Source organism: Carassius gibelio, chromosome A17 (genome assembly GCF_023724105.1).
Source record: "Carassius gibelio isolate Cgi1373 ecotype wild population from Czech Republic chromosome A17, carGib1.2-hapl.c, whole genome shotgun sequence".
In the NCBI taxonomy this organism is placed as follows: Eukaryota; Metazoa; Chordata; class Actinopteri; order Cypriniformes; family Cyprinidae; genus Carassius; species Carassius gibelio.
Genome location: NC_068387.1, coordinates 22,095,163 through 22,111,897, shown reverse-complemented (window position 1 = coordinate 22,111,897; position 16,735 = coordinate 22,095,163). Strand labels below are relative to the sequence as shown.

General features: G+C 35.4%; 1 protein-coding gene across 2 annotated transcripts in view; it reads left to right on the top strand.

Annotated features, from left to right (window-relative positions):
- Nucleotides 1-16,735, top strand: part of LOC127933487 (leucine-rich repeat and fibronectin type-III domain-containing protein 5-like) — a 75,706-nt gene that overhangs the window by 19,738 nt on the left and 39,233 nt on the right. The window contains exon 2 of one of the 2 annotated variants that reach the window (XM_052530519.1): nt 9,784-9,886. The exons of the other annotated variant lie outside the window; for it this stretch is intronic. The gene's annotated coding sequence lies outside the window, so the exon portion shown is untranslated. The remainder of the gene's footprint in view (nt 1-9,783; nt 9,887-16,735) is intronic. 2 annotated transcript variants of the gene reach the window in all.

The window sequence follows — 16,735 nt, the reverse complement described above, 5'->3', positions numbered from 1 at the left end:
GAACTTTCACAAATGCTTGTAGGTCAATAAAATCATTACAAAACACTTACAAATCATTTAAGGGATTTGATAACACTGTAAAATAATGTCTAATTTGTTAACATTAGCAAATGCATTGATAACACTTTATAATAACTGCACTCATTAGTAAATAGTCAGTCCATGCTTCATAAAGCCTTGTCCCAATATTAATAGTCAGTAGTAAGCAGTTTATAAATACAGCTATAAATAGCTCGTTTATTAAAAAGGAGAGTAAAGGGTCAGTTATCTTCCTATGAAAAATAAAAAAAATAGAAATAAACAAACAACAACACTGATTGATACAGAACTCAGAAATGTTATTGTGGATTTATGATAAACTCAGCCTGTAAATGAATTCATTCTCCTCCAAGAAGACACAAGTAGTTCACACCAAACTGTTTTAACATGAAGCCATATACTGAAGATGTTAAATTGCGAATGGGTTTAGGATACCTTAAATGGTGTGGCCATAGAGATTTATTAAAGTAACATAAAAAAATACCATAGTTATTTTACTATATCTTTAAAATTTTTAATTCCAACTCTTCATAATTTTTTATATACCTAGAAGTCATCATTTGAAGGAAGCACAGTAAGTTTCATAGCTTTATCATTTTCAAGAGCCAGCATAAAATTAAAACTATCATAACATATAAATCAAGCTTGCAATTCTTAGTACCAATAATGGCCACCAGATGGAGCTATAGGATCACTTTTAAATAATTATTGTAGAAACAAGTATGATTTAAATCATTTATAGAAATGTTTCAAAGAAAAATAATATGAATTTTATGTATTTTACTGATAAAATGACCCTCACTTTATTAGAATAACAAGCTGAAGTATTGTGAACTGTATTTTAAGAATAATTCTTTATAGGCTTTATGGACAGATACGTTTTAAGTGACTCTTGAAGGATCAGCACCACATCCTCTTTTACCACTGTTTAAAGAATGTATCTTACAGTACAGGTGCGGATGAATTTTGGTTAGCTTGAATGGTTTTGTCGTGGTGATTTTTTGAAATAACAGTAAAAAAGTAACCAGTAAATGTCTTTTATTTTTTTAAGTGCAGCTTCTAAACACTTCAAAAAAATGTACACATAGAAGACAAGTCATTCTGAGGAAATATGCATAGTTTCATGACTATACAACACTATATGGATGATAGAAAATTTAAAAACTATCATACATCTGATGTCCCTCTGTCACTGTGGGTAATGTGTCTGTGTGTGTATGTGTGTGTGTGTGTTTGTGTGTGTGTGTGTGTGTGTTAAGTGAATTAGGTGTGAAACTATCAGGGAGCATTTAGTCTCCAGTGCCAACATTTTACAGAACTGCCACTTTCCTGGAGTCTCAGAATTACAATGTGTCAGGTTCTGAGAAATCAAAGATTCCAAAAAAATGATTTAATTAGAATACCATGAAGTATTGTGAAATACTACATATTAAGACTTTATATATAGGCTTTATGAACAGATTAGAGTGACTCGTGAAGGACCAGCACCACCTCCTCTTGTCCGATGGTTTGAGGAATATATCTTCCAGAATCCGGGATTAAGATTTAGGAGCTCATTTTTATTCCACCTCCTTTCCTGAAAGTCTGTCTTGCAGAATTGACTAAAAATTAATCTTCACATTAATTCCTAATTATTTTGCAATTATTTTTGTCAGTTCTTCTTGACCTGTTTTTTTTTTCTTCTTCTTTTCTGACCTCATGACCCAGTCAGCATTTTTGTACAATGGTCAAGTCTTAACTTATCCATTTCTGTATTGCATTTGTGTTTGATATTTCTCATGGGTATTTCATAATTTTCGACTTTGAGTTAAAACAGTTTGAGTTAAAACTCTTTTTTAGCGCATTTCATCTGTAAAAGAAAACATGCCTAATGATTCTGCACACATGAATATAAGGAGTTTTTCTCTTCCAGCTTTCCTGGACTATTGTATAGCACTTATAAATGATTAAATAAAAAATAATGGTAGTTATTAAGATTGATATGGTTTGGAATTGGTAAAATGTGCTTGGAAAAAAATCACAATAAAACAATGTTTTAATGTTTAAGTTTGGAATATTAACTGACATAAATTAATGCTATATAAATATTGTTCATGTTAACATAATGTTTATAAATGAAATCTTATTGTAAAGTGTTACTAAATATATATATATGTTTGGGGAATATATATGTATATTGTTCTGTGAATGTGATTTTAAAGTCTAGATGATTCGGATTAACCCTTTAACCGCCATATTCTTTAAAACCTCACTGCCAGAGGGATATTGTGAATGCATGTGCCCGCTGGACACAGTTTACCTGATGCCACCGGGGTGGTGATGGCATTGGTGGCTTGAGCCCGCCATCGCTGCTTGCAGCTATATTTATTATTATTATTCTTCTTCTCCAAAATGAATCGCATTTTTGAGGGCCTAAACATGCTCGAAAAGTCATGAAACTTTGCACACACCTCAGAACTGGCGAAAATTTACGTCTGATATGGGTTTCAGAAGTGGGTGTGGCAAAATGGCTCAACAGCGCCACCTATACACGTTCAACTGTGTGCGCCTCGAGCTACGTTTCATGTACATGTATGAAAATCGGTATACATATGTAACTCTCCAATACCTACAAAAAAGTCTCTTGGAGCAAAATCCGAAACCCAACAGGAAGTCGGTTATTTCTAATATTATGAGCAAATTTTTTGTCATTTTTGTCATTTCCATGCGTTGTATTTTAACGAACTCCTCCTAGAGATTCATTCAGATCAACACCAAATTTGGTATGCCTAATCTGAAGGCCTTTGCGATGTTAAATTGCGAAGCTTTTGAGTTTTCGTTAATGGACGTGTCCGTGGCGGCCTGGCGAATTTTGATGATTCGCCATGAAACAGGAAGTTGCTATAACTCAGACATACAATGACCAATCTGCCCCAAACTTCACATGTTTGATGAGACTCCTGGCCTGAACAGATTGACATTCCCATATTCAGTTATAGTCATAGCGCCACCTATTGGCAACAGGAAGTGACATATTTTACACTGCGATGAACTACTCCTAAAAATTTTATGACATCAATGTCTTTTTTGTGGTCAGTCTAATCTAAAGGCCTGTGCGATGTTAAGTTGTGAAGATCTTGAGTTTTCGTTAAAAGGCGTGTCCATGGCGCAGTCACGAAGTTCGATGTCTTGCCATGGGAATAAAATATGTTATAACTCAGGCATAAAATGTCCGATCTTCCCCAAACTGCACATGTGTGATAAGAGTCCTGGCTTGAACATATCTGAAGGCCAAAATTCCATCAAGTGTGGCAAAATGGCTCGATAGCGCCACCTATACACTTTCAACAGAGTGCGCCTCGAGCTATGTTTCACGTACATGTACAAAAATCGGTATACACATTTAACACATCAATACCTACAAAAAAGTCTCTTGGTATGAAATCCGAATCCCAACAGGAAGTCGGTTATTTAGAATTTTCTCTGCAAAATTGGCGTTGTTTTTGCCATTTTCAGGGGTTGTACTTTAACGAACTCCTCCTAGAGATTTATTCAGATCAACACCAAACCTGGTCAGTTTAATCTTAAGCCCTTTGCGATGTTAAATTGCGAAGATCTTTAGATTTCGTTAAAGGGCGTGTCCATGGCGGCCTGACAAATTTCGATGTTTCGCCATGAAAAAGGAAGTTGCTGTAACTCAGACATACAATGTCCAATCTGCCCCAAACTTCACATGTTAGATAAAACTTCTGCCCTTAACAGATCTATATGCCCACATTCAGTTATAGTCATAGCGCCACCTATTGGCAACAGGAAGTGACATGTTTTACGCTACGACAAACTATTTCCAGAAATGTTATGACATCAATGTCTTTTTTGTGATCAGTCTAATCTAAAGACCTGTGTGATGTTTAGTTGAGAAGATCTTGAGATTTTGTTAAAAGGCGTGTCCATGGCGCCGTGACGAAGTTCGATGTCTCGCCATGGGAATAAAAGATGCTATAACTCAGGCATAAAATGTCCGATCTTCCCCAAACTTCACATGTGTGATAAGGGTCCTGGCCTGAACAGATATGAAGGCAAATATTCCATTGGGTGTGGCAAAATGGCTCGATAGCGCCACATATACACTTTTAACGGAGTGCATATGCACTTTCAACGGAGTGCGCCTCGAGCTATGTTTCACGTACATGTACAAAAATCGGTACACACATGTAACACACCAATACCTACAAAAAAGTCTCTTGGTACGAAATCCGAATCCCAACAGGAAATCGGTTATTTAGTATTTTCTCTGCAAAATTGGCATAGTTTTTGCCATTTTCAGGGGTTGTACTTTAACAAACTCCTCCTAGAGATTTATTCAGATAAACACCAAACTTGGTCAGTGTAATCTTAAGTCCTTTGCGATGTTTAATTGCGAAGATCTTGAGGTTTCGTTAAAGGGCGTGTCCATGGCGGCCTGACAAATTTCGATGTTTCGCCATGAAAAAGGAAGCTGCTGTAACTCAGACATACAATGTCCAATCTGCCTCAAACTTCACATGTTAGATAAGACTTCTGCCCTTAACAGATCTACATGCCCATATTCAGTCATAGTCATAGCGCCACCTGCTGGCAACAGGAAGTGTCAATGTTTTACACTGCAAATAACTACTCCAAGAAATTTTATGACATCAACATTTTATTTTGGTCAGTCTAATCTAAAGTTCTTTGCAATGTTAAATTGTGGAGATCTTGAGATTTTGTTAAAGGGTGTGTCCATGGCGCCATGAAAAAATTTGATGTCTCGCCATCGGAAGAGAAGTTGTTGTAACTCAGGCATAAAATGTCCAATCCTCCCCAAACCTCACATGTTCGATAAAAGTCCTGCCCTGAACACATCTGAAGGCCAGTATTCCATTATAATGATAGCGCCACCTGCACAGGAAGATTGGCACATATATGGAATAAACATTGATATATTCTACTTATATTTATGAGTTTAAATGCATATTTCTCACCGTTCACCTATTAACTAAAGCCACTTGCTGCCGGTGAGCCCGGGTGCGAGGGCCCGTTCATCGCTGCTTGCAGCTTTAATTCAATTTATGGCTCAAACAGCAGCTCAGAGGCCCAAATGCACTGTTTTCCTGGAGAGGGGTGTGGGAAACTATGGTTTTATCACGCTGACAAGACAATATAGAAGGATATTCATGTTTCATGTTACAGAACCTCTAAGGAACTGCATATATAGTTTTTTTTTTTTTGTGTGTGTGTGGAACTGCTTGTATGTGGACCTCATGGTTAACTGGAACTAATTATTTTAATGTGTAAAATGTGTAACACAGATTCCCCTTAACATAACATTGAAATTAGCATGTTTTCTAACCTTGTTGACCGATCCCAGATCTCCTGTGGCTGTCTGTTGTGTTGAATGTGGTGCCAGGATGACAGAAAGTCCTTCAGACTTGTTTAATTACTCTTGCTGAGCTTAGACCCATGATATGATGAGATGGAGCCAAGAAGCCAGCAAGAGCGCAATGATTCCTACAGCTTGCGTGATTGTTTGAGTAAGGAATTGGAAAGGTAAAAATAAATAAATAAATAATGCTCTTGCATTATCACAGTCATTATTTATTAGGATGATCACACTCGTTGAGTAAAACTGAGATTTCCTTGAAATGATGCAGCCACAGTCACAGCAGACCGGGCAGGTTGTACAGTAAGTGAGTTATAATGGTACAGTAAGCTGTAAGCTGCATGTCTGAGACTGATGTTAAGAGAAATTTAATTTATCAAAATATTAAAGAATAATAATTGCTTACCAAATCAGCACATTAGAATGATTTCTGAAGGATCATGAGACACTGAAGACTGGAGAAATGGCTACTAAAAATTCAGCTTTGCATCACAGGAATAAATTACATTTTAAGATATATCTGAAAAAAAGAATTCATTGTAGTAATGTTGCACAATATTAGCCTACAGTTTACTGTATTTTTAATCAGATTAATACAGCCTTGGTAAGCATAAAGAAACGTAACATTTTATTTAATTTATGCCAAACCTTTGACTGGTAATCTATATATGTGTGGTTGAGTAAAGAATAAACCTAGATTTATTCTGATGACATGGACTACATTACAAGGTTAAGTCATATCTCAGTCAATCATCCATGTTGTTTTCTGGGAAAGATTTGTACAGTGTATCTACTCTGACTGGTGTGGAGTATTTGTAGGCCTGGCTGGCCAGCTGTCCATGAGTTCAGTCAGCTAGAACAGATGAATTAAACCAGACTGACAAATGTAAACATTTCAGAACAGATTAGATACTGTATATGAGGTCAAAACTCACACTTAAGTGCACGCCAACTATGAGATACACAGCTGATGACCACTCAAGATGTCCCTTAAAAGTTACACCTCAGACTCCCCAGACTTTTCTTTTTTTACAGGTCCGCACAGGTTAAAATAACTGTGAGGCACCACCTGAATCTTCTGAAAGCTATTTTTGAGTCACAGAGAACAGTCACTAGGATGTAAAATGCTTTCGGCAGCCATTCATGGAACATTTGGCAAGAGACATAAACTGAAACAATTCCAGTCAAAACAGTTAGATTTTGAAGCTGCATAAAATCACAACACAGCCACAGTGAGGTCTTGATCATCTCCAAACATCCTGAATGTGGGATTCAGGAGTGCTGGTATATGGAGATGGGGAGAGTGTGGTGGTTTTCAGAGTGACAGGAGAGGCAGCGAGGTAAAATGGCAGAGGTTCGAGTGTGAGTCACTTTAGGGGGTGTTTGTCTGTGATAATGAGCTGTCACTGAGGCACCGGTGCCTTGTTTTGATCTTGCCACCCTGCTGCTTTAAGCAAGAGAAAACTGACAGCTGTGGATAGAAATAAATTCTGTTTACAAAGGCCAATGAGGCAATAATGCCATTAGTTATGTGTATGTGTTGGGGAATGGAGGCTTTCTTCTGTGTTCAGAGTGAATGTGTGTTGCCCTCTGTCTGCAGCACTGTCGTACTGGTTTGTGGTTGATGTGGTCTATTGAGACATGAACACAGAAAAATGATCATGAATTAGAGGCCATCAAGGGTAAAAATAGGGAATAAATCATCAGAAGGAAGAGGAAGTGACAAAAGATGAGTTATCTTATCTAATAATATCATAATAGCATTATCAATACTCTAGTGGATTCCCTACCATTTCCAAGTGCTCCAGCTCAAATGAAACATCAAAGCATAATTTTAATGATGTTGAAGAGTATTTGGTAGTATAATCAATATTAATTGCACCACATCTAACTGTGTGATGAAATTGTCATTTTGTGCCAAATTATGTGGATATACAGTAACAGTACATATAATATACTTTGAATTAGAAAAACTTGATGTTTTTAGGAACATTAAAGAGAGAGTTTGCCCCAAAATAAAAATGTTATCATCATTATTATCAGTTACAAACCTGAATATCTTAAAATTTTTGACTGAAAGAAATTAATATCATACTAAATGGTTTTAAATTTGTTTATGTGTGTGTGTGTGTGTATATGCCAGTTCTGTGATTAATTGTACACAGTAAATTGTTAACAAGATGACCCGTTGAATTCGTTTTGGAAGTGATAACTGATGAATGTATTTTTAGTCCAGTGCCTGTATAAAGTATAAGATTAGTATTGACCAAGTTCAGAGGCTGTCATTTTCAGTTTCAATATGAAAAAATTACTTTCATATTGATTCAATGGATTTAGTGCATTTTGAGAAAAAAAGCGAAAAATGGGAAAAAAAGTACGCCTATCACAGATTTATATATAAAAAAAAAAAAAAAACATTTGGATTTGAATTTTTAATGTAATTATAACCATTAAGATTCTTTGTCATAGATTGAAACAGAAAATAGTAGGTTTCATCATGCAACTTTCTTGGTAAGGAAAACACATTTTTACTCAAATTGATCAAAATTTATTTATTGTGAACCATACTCTTCATGTACACATTAAACAAAATAACAATCTAGTATAACGTGGCCACAATTTACTATTTTTGAATCTTTATTATTTATTTATTTATTTATTCATGTCATGCACCGTGCTCTGTATAAAATAATTTTATTTAAACAAAAATGTATTACATTCAAAAGAAATTTGAGGGGCTTTATTAGCCCCCGGAGCCGTGTGGATCACTTTTTTTTATGATGGATGGGCACAGTTTATTGGACTTCTATTGGACTATTGAATATCACCATTCACTGCCATTATAAAGCTTGAAAGAGCTAGGACATTTTTAAATATAATGCTGATTGCATTGGTCTGAATGAAGAAAGTCATTTACATCTAGGATGGCTTGAGGATAAGTATATGGGGTAAATATATATATATATATATATATATATATATATATATATATATATATATATATTTTTTTTTTTTTTTTTTTGTGTGTGTGTGTGTGAACTATACCTAAAATTTGTTTAATGGGTTTAATTTCTTTGAATATGCCATATCACATAAATGCAACTTGTATTAAATAGAATCTGTTACAAAATATAATAGTATTGTTTTTATTTTTATGTAGGAGTGAAATATTCCTCATATTTTCTTTTTAAATATGGGGTGAAATATGATCTTTGGGTGTATTCTTGACAGATTTCATGATTTCGCCCACATTTGTGTACTCAATTAACACTGACTTCTAAGAAATGTGATGGAGTAGACCATAAAATGAGAATTATGATCAAAAGCACTAATGGAGTTATAGAAGATTATACGATTGTTGATATTCTGTGCAGTTGTTTTTTTTTTTTTTTTTTTTCAGTACAACTGAAAGTCTTTGGTTGACTGAAGCTTCATCAGGCCTCTCTGATCTAGAAATAAATAATCAACGTGAATTAGCTGTCATCTACATTAGCATATCACCACTACCTTCTGCTTTCATTAGTATGGAGCAAAGCCTGTGTCATCCATAACAAGATTAATAGAGCTTAGATAACCAAATATATCTCTTTAAAGTAGCCAGTGCATCCATACTGCATTTATTTTAGACTCATTTAACAGAACTGCCTTGGAATGATTTCAAAACATTTCATATTTGTTTTCTCTGATCCTTATTATAGGGTCTTTCAGCAATGCCAATCCCATCTAATCGGTTTGCAAATATTAGTTGTGTATTTGCAAAGTGAAAATGGGATAAATATTTGGGTTGTTTTCAGAGAAAGGGAGTGCATCAGAGCGTTAGACCTGATTTTATCTGAACCGATCAGATTACAGACATAGAGGAAGAGCCATCCACAATATAGATGGCCTTAAGCTAGACCTGAGTACCTCATGCTTGGGCAATCTATCAAATGAATGCTTAGGTTCACATGTCAAAGCAGCATAAGAGTAACATTCCAGAAGTTTACTTGGCTCTGCATATATGAGCAAAACTGAATTGTTATTTAGTATAAATGAGTATTTGATGCTACTCTCTAGGGCTGCATTGAACTGATAATCGCAAAAAGTTTACTCAGATATTATAACCTTGATAACTAATCATGATTATTGTCATTTGTATTATTATTATTTTAGATTTTTAAATAGGGTTGGCTTGCAGTAAGCAGGGCTTACTGAAGTAAGCAGATATTGGGTCATAAAAGACATCTGCAGCAGATCTCCAGTAAAATGAGACAGTTCCACCCAGCATGCTTGTTATACTTGCTTAAGTGGTAAAGAGCACATTAAAAGTTCTTGCTGTATCCTTGCACCAGTTTCTGGTAATGGAAATGGCTTCTTATCTACAGGCGTACACAAGCACAAACTGTAAAGAGCAGCTAGGCGATGTGTCCTACGCAAGAAGACCCTAATTGCACTTCACTTGGCACGGCTGATGAAGATAAAGATTCGGTAGGTGCATTTATTACGTCTATGATTACCTCCTCTGGCCTCTGTCTCCTGTGCATATTGACACTGAATGATGGAGTGAAATTGCTGTATGCACATCTGTATTCAGGGTGAACGGCAGACTATAATGGCTTAATGCAGTCTCTCGCCCTCCCTCTATGGCCATGAGAGGCTCAAAGCAGATAGATAGTCTGCCAACAGCTGGGCAGAATACAAATGCACCACCACCTCGCTCTCTCTCATTAGCCAGTGATTTATCACACACAACAAACTATTTCAGGCTAATGTTTAATAGGGGCAACGGCACTGTTGTTATGACCTGTGTGGATCAGGGATTTTTGCTTGCATATTTATCTGAAAATATAAACTTTAGGCACTTTCTGGAAAGCTCAAGTTGGGGAAAAGGAACAATTGGATGGCATGAGATAACAGCTAATGAAATATGTTGGCTAAAAGGAGTCATATGATTATATTATTTTGTGTATTTGGTGTAACAGAGTATGTTGACATGCTTTAATGTAAAAAAAAAAAACACATTATTTTTCAGATACTTAAAGTACATAAATCTGTAGTTATATATACTCACATCAACCTTTTTTTCTTTATTGAACATTACGATTTTAGATTTGTAGAACTTAGAATTTAACAGCAAGTGCAAATCCACATTTAGAAGAAAACATTTTTTATAATTGAACACTTGAAATAGAGTTTTGGAAAACAACACAATTTAATATGACTGCATGTTTTATTTATTCTTTTTTTATATATTTTTTTTAGTTATAAAGTTTAATTCAAATATAAAATAAAGAAATAAAATTCAAGCTACCTTGTATTATTGCCCAACAGCAATTACCTCATAGCACCATCCGTAGTATTAGTATAGTAATTCTGAACATGAATACTGCAGCGGTGTGAAAATTATGATATTGTGACAAGTCTAATAATGTGTTGTTTCAAATAATTTTAGGTAAAGTATGGCTTGTCACACTGCAGGTCACTTAAAATGCCATGTCACTACACAAATTCAATAAAAAGAATAGTTTGCATTGTTTGACATTCATTCCCACTGTACTGCAAAGAGAGAGAATCATGTAGTGAAAGACAGGAAGCTGGAGTTTAGAAAGGCTTTGATGCTTTGTTGATTCTCATTAAGAAGCTGAAAGGTTCAATAGCTGTTTTAGAGGAGGCACCTGGGAGGCCTGAATGTAGGCTGTCACCGTGAGTTTATGTCCCAGGATAGGCAGGCTCATGAGGTGAGCAAAAGCTGTCTGTCACTCCAGAGGTGCCACTCACTGTCTTTAGAGATGCCACAGAGCACAACGAGCACCTAGGAGGATGTAGAGATCCGAAAATGTGTCTGTCAAAGCACTACCAGAGGTTAGCCTGGCTCTAATAGAGGATAAAAAAGATATCAGATGCTAACAAGCTGTTCTTAATTTGTAAATGATGAGGTTGTAGAACAAAGACTGCTGATGGATCTGCCATTAAAACCCAACTGACTCCGCAAGCGAGTGGCAGTAGACAATATTTTTTTGACATACAGTAATAGCATACCTTTTTGGGGAAGTCGTGGCCTAATAGTTAGAGATTCTGACTTGTAATCCAAAGGTTGCGAGTTCAAGTCTCGGGCTGGTAGGAATTATAGGTGGAGGGAGTGGATGTACAGTCCTCTCTTCACCCTCTATTCCATGACTGAGGTGCACTTGAGAAGGCACTGAATCCCCAGCTGCTCCCTGTGTGCCGCAGCATAAATGGCTGCCCACTGCTCTGTGGGTGTGTTTGTGTTTTATATATATATATATATATATATATATATATATATATATATATATATATATATATATATATATATATATATATATATATATATATATATATATATATATATATATATATATATATATATATGTATATATGTGTGTATATATATATATATATATATATATATATATATATATATATATATATATATATAATATTCACTGTTGTGTGTCTGCAGACTTTGGATGTTTTAAAATGCAGAGCACGAATTCTGAGTATGGGTCATTTTCACTTTCATTCAGAGGCATATAGTGGGGAATACACTAAAAAAGTTCCAAACCCAACCCTGGTTCAAATAAAATTCTTCTAACAAGACTCTTTGCTAGGGCTCAGAGAATTGAGTGAGGGTGATTTTTTAAGCAGCCAGGCACGTGTGAAATTGTTCAAAGTCCACTTATGTTATTCTGCATGCTTAAGATGTGTTTTTTTTTTTTTCTACATGTTGTCTTAAGGGTTTTCCCATTATTTTAATATTAGTTTTTGGATAACATTATAATATCATTCATATTTTTTTATAATTTAAAAAAGAAACCAATGTATAGTTGACATTTGAGGCTTAATACTATAGTAAATCACTAAAAGTTTATTTATTTTTTTCAGTTAGAGTGTTTTCAGCTTGTTTATTTTCATATAAAAATACGGCATGCAGTTGCATCAAACAATGGTATAAACAACATTTAATGTAAATTGTGATAATCGTGATTAAAATTTCAACGGAATTATCGACAATCATGATTTTTGTCATTATCATGTAGCCCTAATGGTGTACCACACTCCAAATTTGTGCTCTGCTTTTAACCAATCCAACTCCACACACCTGGAGCAGTGGGCAGCCATTTTTGCTGCAGCACCCAGGGATCAGTTAGGGGTTCAGTGCCTTCCTCAAGCATCTCACCTCAGTCTTGGTATTGAAGGTGGAAGACAGCACTGCATTCACTACTCCCACCTGCAATTCCTGCTGGTACCAAGACTCGAACCTGCAACGTTTGGGTTACAAGTCTGTCTCTCCAACCATTAGACTATGACTACCCGTGGAAGTTTAACTTTGTTGTTAGAACTGGTTAGAAGTAATAATAGTGTGTTCAAGTCAAGTTGGAAAGTTGAACGCATGTGAACACTCCAACTAAGTTGTAATTATTAATGGGGGACTCTGAACTTTCTTTCATTAGGGAGTTTTAAAAACTTCCCGAATTACAACTTCCCAGCTCATAAATCAGTTAATTTTTTAACTAATTTGTTTGCTTTGATTAACTGAAATTGCATTTAACAAGCCAATCAGATCAGATCTTGTTATTGTTTACTTATCTCACCATTTGTTGTGTGCAGTATGCGTTAAATGCACTGTAGGCGGTCCTGAGTGATTAACGTTGGTCCAGTAACTGTGAAATAACAATTAAAAAGAAGTGAAAGGAGTTTGAAGCATCATAATTACTTTCACGGATGAAGATCTACAGTTTATTATGCACAAATCATACTAGGAACCATTGAAGTGTAGTTGTGAGTGGCAACTGTGTTGCAATTTATTTCTTCCCCCAGAGCAGAAAACATTTAATTTTATTGGCTTCTGCATTACTCTTAGATGTCAAGACATTTCCAAATGTTTAGCTAAACACATGTGACATGCCTTATGTGCAATATGGCAGCAAGGTACTGAAGTGTTTCCTTTTGATTGCTGTGTTTTCTCGTGGTATGTGACAGAGATCGCATGTGATTGTTGCATTACTTTAATTTATTTATGAGCATTAGCATAGCTTTGATGCCACACTTCCCATCTGAGGTGTGCCATAATATATGCATTGTTTTAAGGCTTCAGGTTATTTTCTCTTCTTCTCTCAGGCTTTCTTTTTCTCTTACATTTTATGCTCTCTGCATTTTTATTCTCTCCTTGAGCCACTTTCCACATTTCTCAGCTGATTACCTTATTTCTTTATTGCTTTATTATAGTGCTTGAATGGCCTCAAAATCTTATGCAACGTTTTATTTTCCTTCAGACATATTACATATTTTATAGCTAATTTGGATAAGTCATGGATAAAGATAGTGGACTGCAGTGTGACTTCACCTTTGGAGAATAAACTCAAGGTTTGAACACATCTGTCATAATAGAAGCAGCAAAAACCTTCATCTGTGTAAAAGCAGTGTTAAGTTTCACTGAAATCCACTCAAGGTTTTGCGCTTCATGGCTACTGCCTTGGTTACTGTGGAAACTGTCTTGAAAGTCTCAGATGTTTCAGTTATACACACAATCACACATGCCTGTTTATCTAAATGGAGACATATGTTGTTCTTACAATATAAATATACATAAATATGACATTTTTATATTTTTACATTTTTATAAAAATGAAATCCAATTCATTGCATGAAATAGATTAATTGTACGTTTCCTTAAGGCATTGTTATTATGTTTTACATTTTAGCTTTAGAATCAAATTATATTTTGTCTTCATTATGAACACTGTATCGATATTGTCTTATATTTTAAGATCTAATTCACTTTTTTATTAACATTTTGACTTAAAAGTATAAAACTTTTCTATAAAATAAATGCCACATTTTCATATTTTAAGGAATAATATTTTATATTTATTCTTTATATTTTATTCTCTAATGTTTTATCTTAATTTTGAACATTATATCTAACTGTATCCTTTATCAATTATCTTTTAAGACCTAACAAACTTCTTTTTGTGACATCTTTATGTTTTTCTTACATATTTTCTACAAATTCTACTTTTTTTTTTTATTTGTTAAACTATATATACATATTCATACATTTAAAAATGTGGCTTACGTTTTTTGACACTGTATCTAATTTTTTATTATTATTATTCATATTTAATTTATTTATTTAATTCATCTTACAATTTTTTTTAGTGTTTTTAATTAATTATTTGTGGATGTATCCTCATAAGGATTAAATTAACTGACCTCTGCTGCAATTTATTTATTTATTTGTCTCCAGATGTGTTCTTAGGTCAGAGATATATCACAGTGTCATCTCTCCTAGCCCCATGTGTTTTATACTGCACAAGTAGAAGCAAAATCATCAGTATCATTAAATCCTAATGACCCTGTAATTATCTCCTCGCATTTATTGGATAAACCTAGAGGGCATTCATCTCCAGTCTCTCTCCATATAGTGCTTTGTTGGCTTGATCACCCCTAATTTGCAGCTTGTTGTCCTGACCTTCAGAAGAAGCAAATCATTAGGATGCTGCAGAGTATTGATGATTAAGGCTTTCCTATATTCTGTGTCCTCTGATAACCTCCTCGTCCCGCACATGTGCGAATACATGTATGTGAAATGATTTGAAACTAGAGCACTTGTGATATGCTATGATGGAAAACATCACCATGGGAGCGAATGCTTTTAGCTTGTGCTATTTGTCTGACTGTTATGACTTACCAGAGTTTTTCTTCAGATGGGACACCCACACAACACACACACATGCCTACAAGAATACATGTAATTGCTGAGATATGTCTACGCTGTAAGCCATCAGCTATTACGCAGGAAACACAGAGACTGTGATAATAAAGAAGCTACAATGCACCAAGCTACAGCAGGAAGCCCTTTAAGGGGCCGGTATTTGTTTGTTTTGCCTTCTTGAAAATATACCTCTGTGATTTGTTCACTGTCTAATGGTTCTAGCTTTTCATGTCGTCAGCATTTCCGCACACAGTGGCTGAAATCCCCGTGGACCCATTCTTTTTGAAAAACAGCTGCAATACTGTCCACATCCAGTCTGCATACATAGCATAATCTATATTTTATAGGATTTACAAAGGGGCGGATTGTTGTATTCCTGCGGACAGACATCCCAGTGCGTATTGCATTTGGGAAAGGTAAAGCGTCATTAAATTTGATGGCTTTTCATGCATATACAGGGACGGTAAGTGAGCTGAATGTGGATCGTTCATCATCTCAGACCAAGGGCTATTTAACGGTTTCAGTATTAATCATGGGCAGCACTTCATAGCATAGAGTGGCCTATTCAGAGTCAAAAATATGACTGAAGAAAGGCTGAGAGCACTGCACTATGAGCCTGATCAATACACTGTATGATTTTTGAGCACTTTGTGCTGGTTTTTCCCCTGCAGTTACCATTTAAGATGGGCCTTGAGATGCTAGGGCTAGTAGTCATTGAAGCAACAAATGAATGCGACAAATCGTCATTCACAAAGCAGTGTAAATAGCGACTGTAAGCTGTACTGTAACTTGGAAGCATCAAGACCAGGGGTTTTCAAACTGGGGCCCACAAAAAGGTGGTAGAGTGCTGGTGGAAATTTTTAGAGAATAAATTGGTACTATTTTTATATAACTGCTTCATTCTGCTTTCTAAAGACTGGTTGGAGCCATGGAGGTCATGAGATTAATCATGATAATTTTTAGGGCTACAATGACTAACAATAAAATCGATTATGATACTCATTATTGATTAGTCGGATCTGCCCACAGTGCATGTACAACTAGAGCTGGTCGCATCAAATTACAGCACTGAATAACGCATTTCTATGGACAAAATGCATCTACAAATATTGGAGAAAACAATGAGCTCCTGCAGGAAAAATACGTGATTCAAGCTGCCCCAAACATGATAAATCTTGAAGCTTCAAGCTGATGCATTAGCGTAATGGTTTGCCAGTCAGGCGCTTTTACAGATACGTGTGTGTGTGTGCCCTCGGCGCAAAAAACTTTTTGTTAATGGTCATATCTTTGCATAAAGGCGCGTGCATTTAATAGACGGAACACAGAGAGGCGAGGGAGACAAAATATTCGGTGCAAAAACATTCGTTGTGCTGAAATAACTGTTGTTTAACATTTATATTTAGGTTTAAAAGTCAACATGCAGTGTGAGTAATTTATGAGAGCAGGAACTGTGAAGGGACAGCAGCGTGTAATTGTCAGAAATAACAGACACTTTTACAGGATATAGAAATTGCAGTAATAGACTGACTGTGATCAAAGTGCACGCGACACGTGTTCCTGCACAGCATTACTGTGATTTTATTAGCCTTTATTATCTT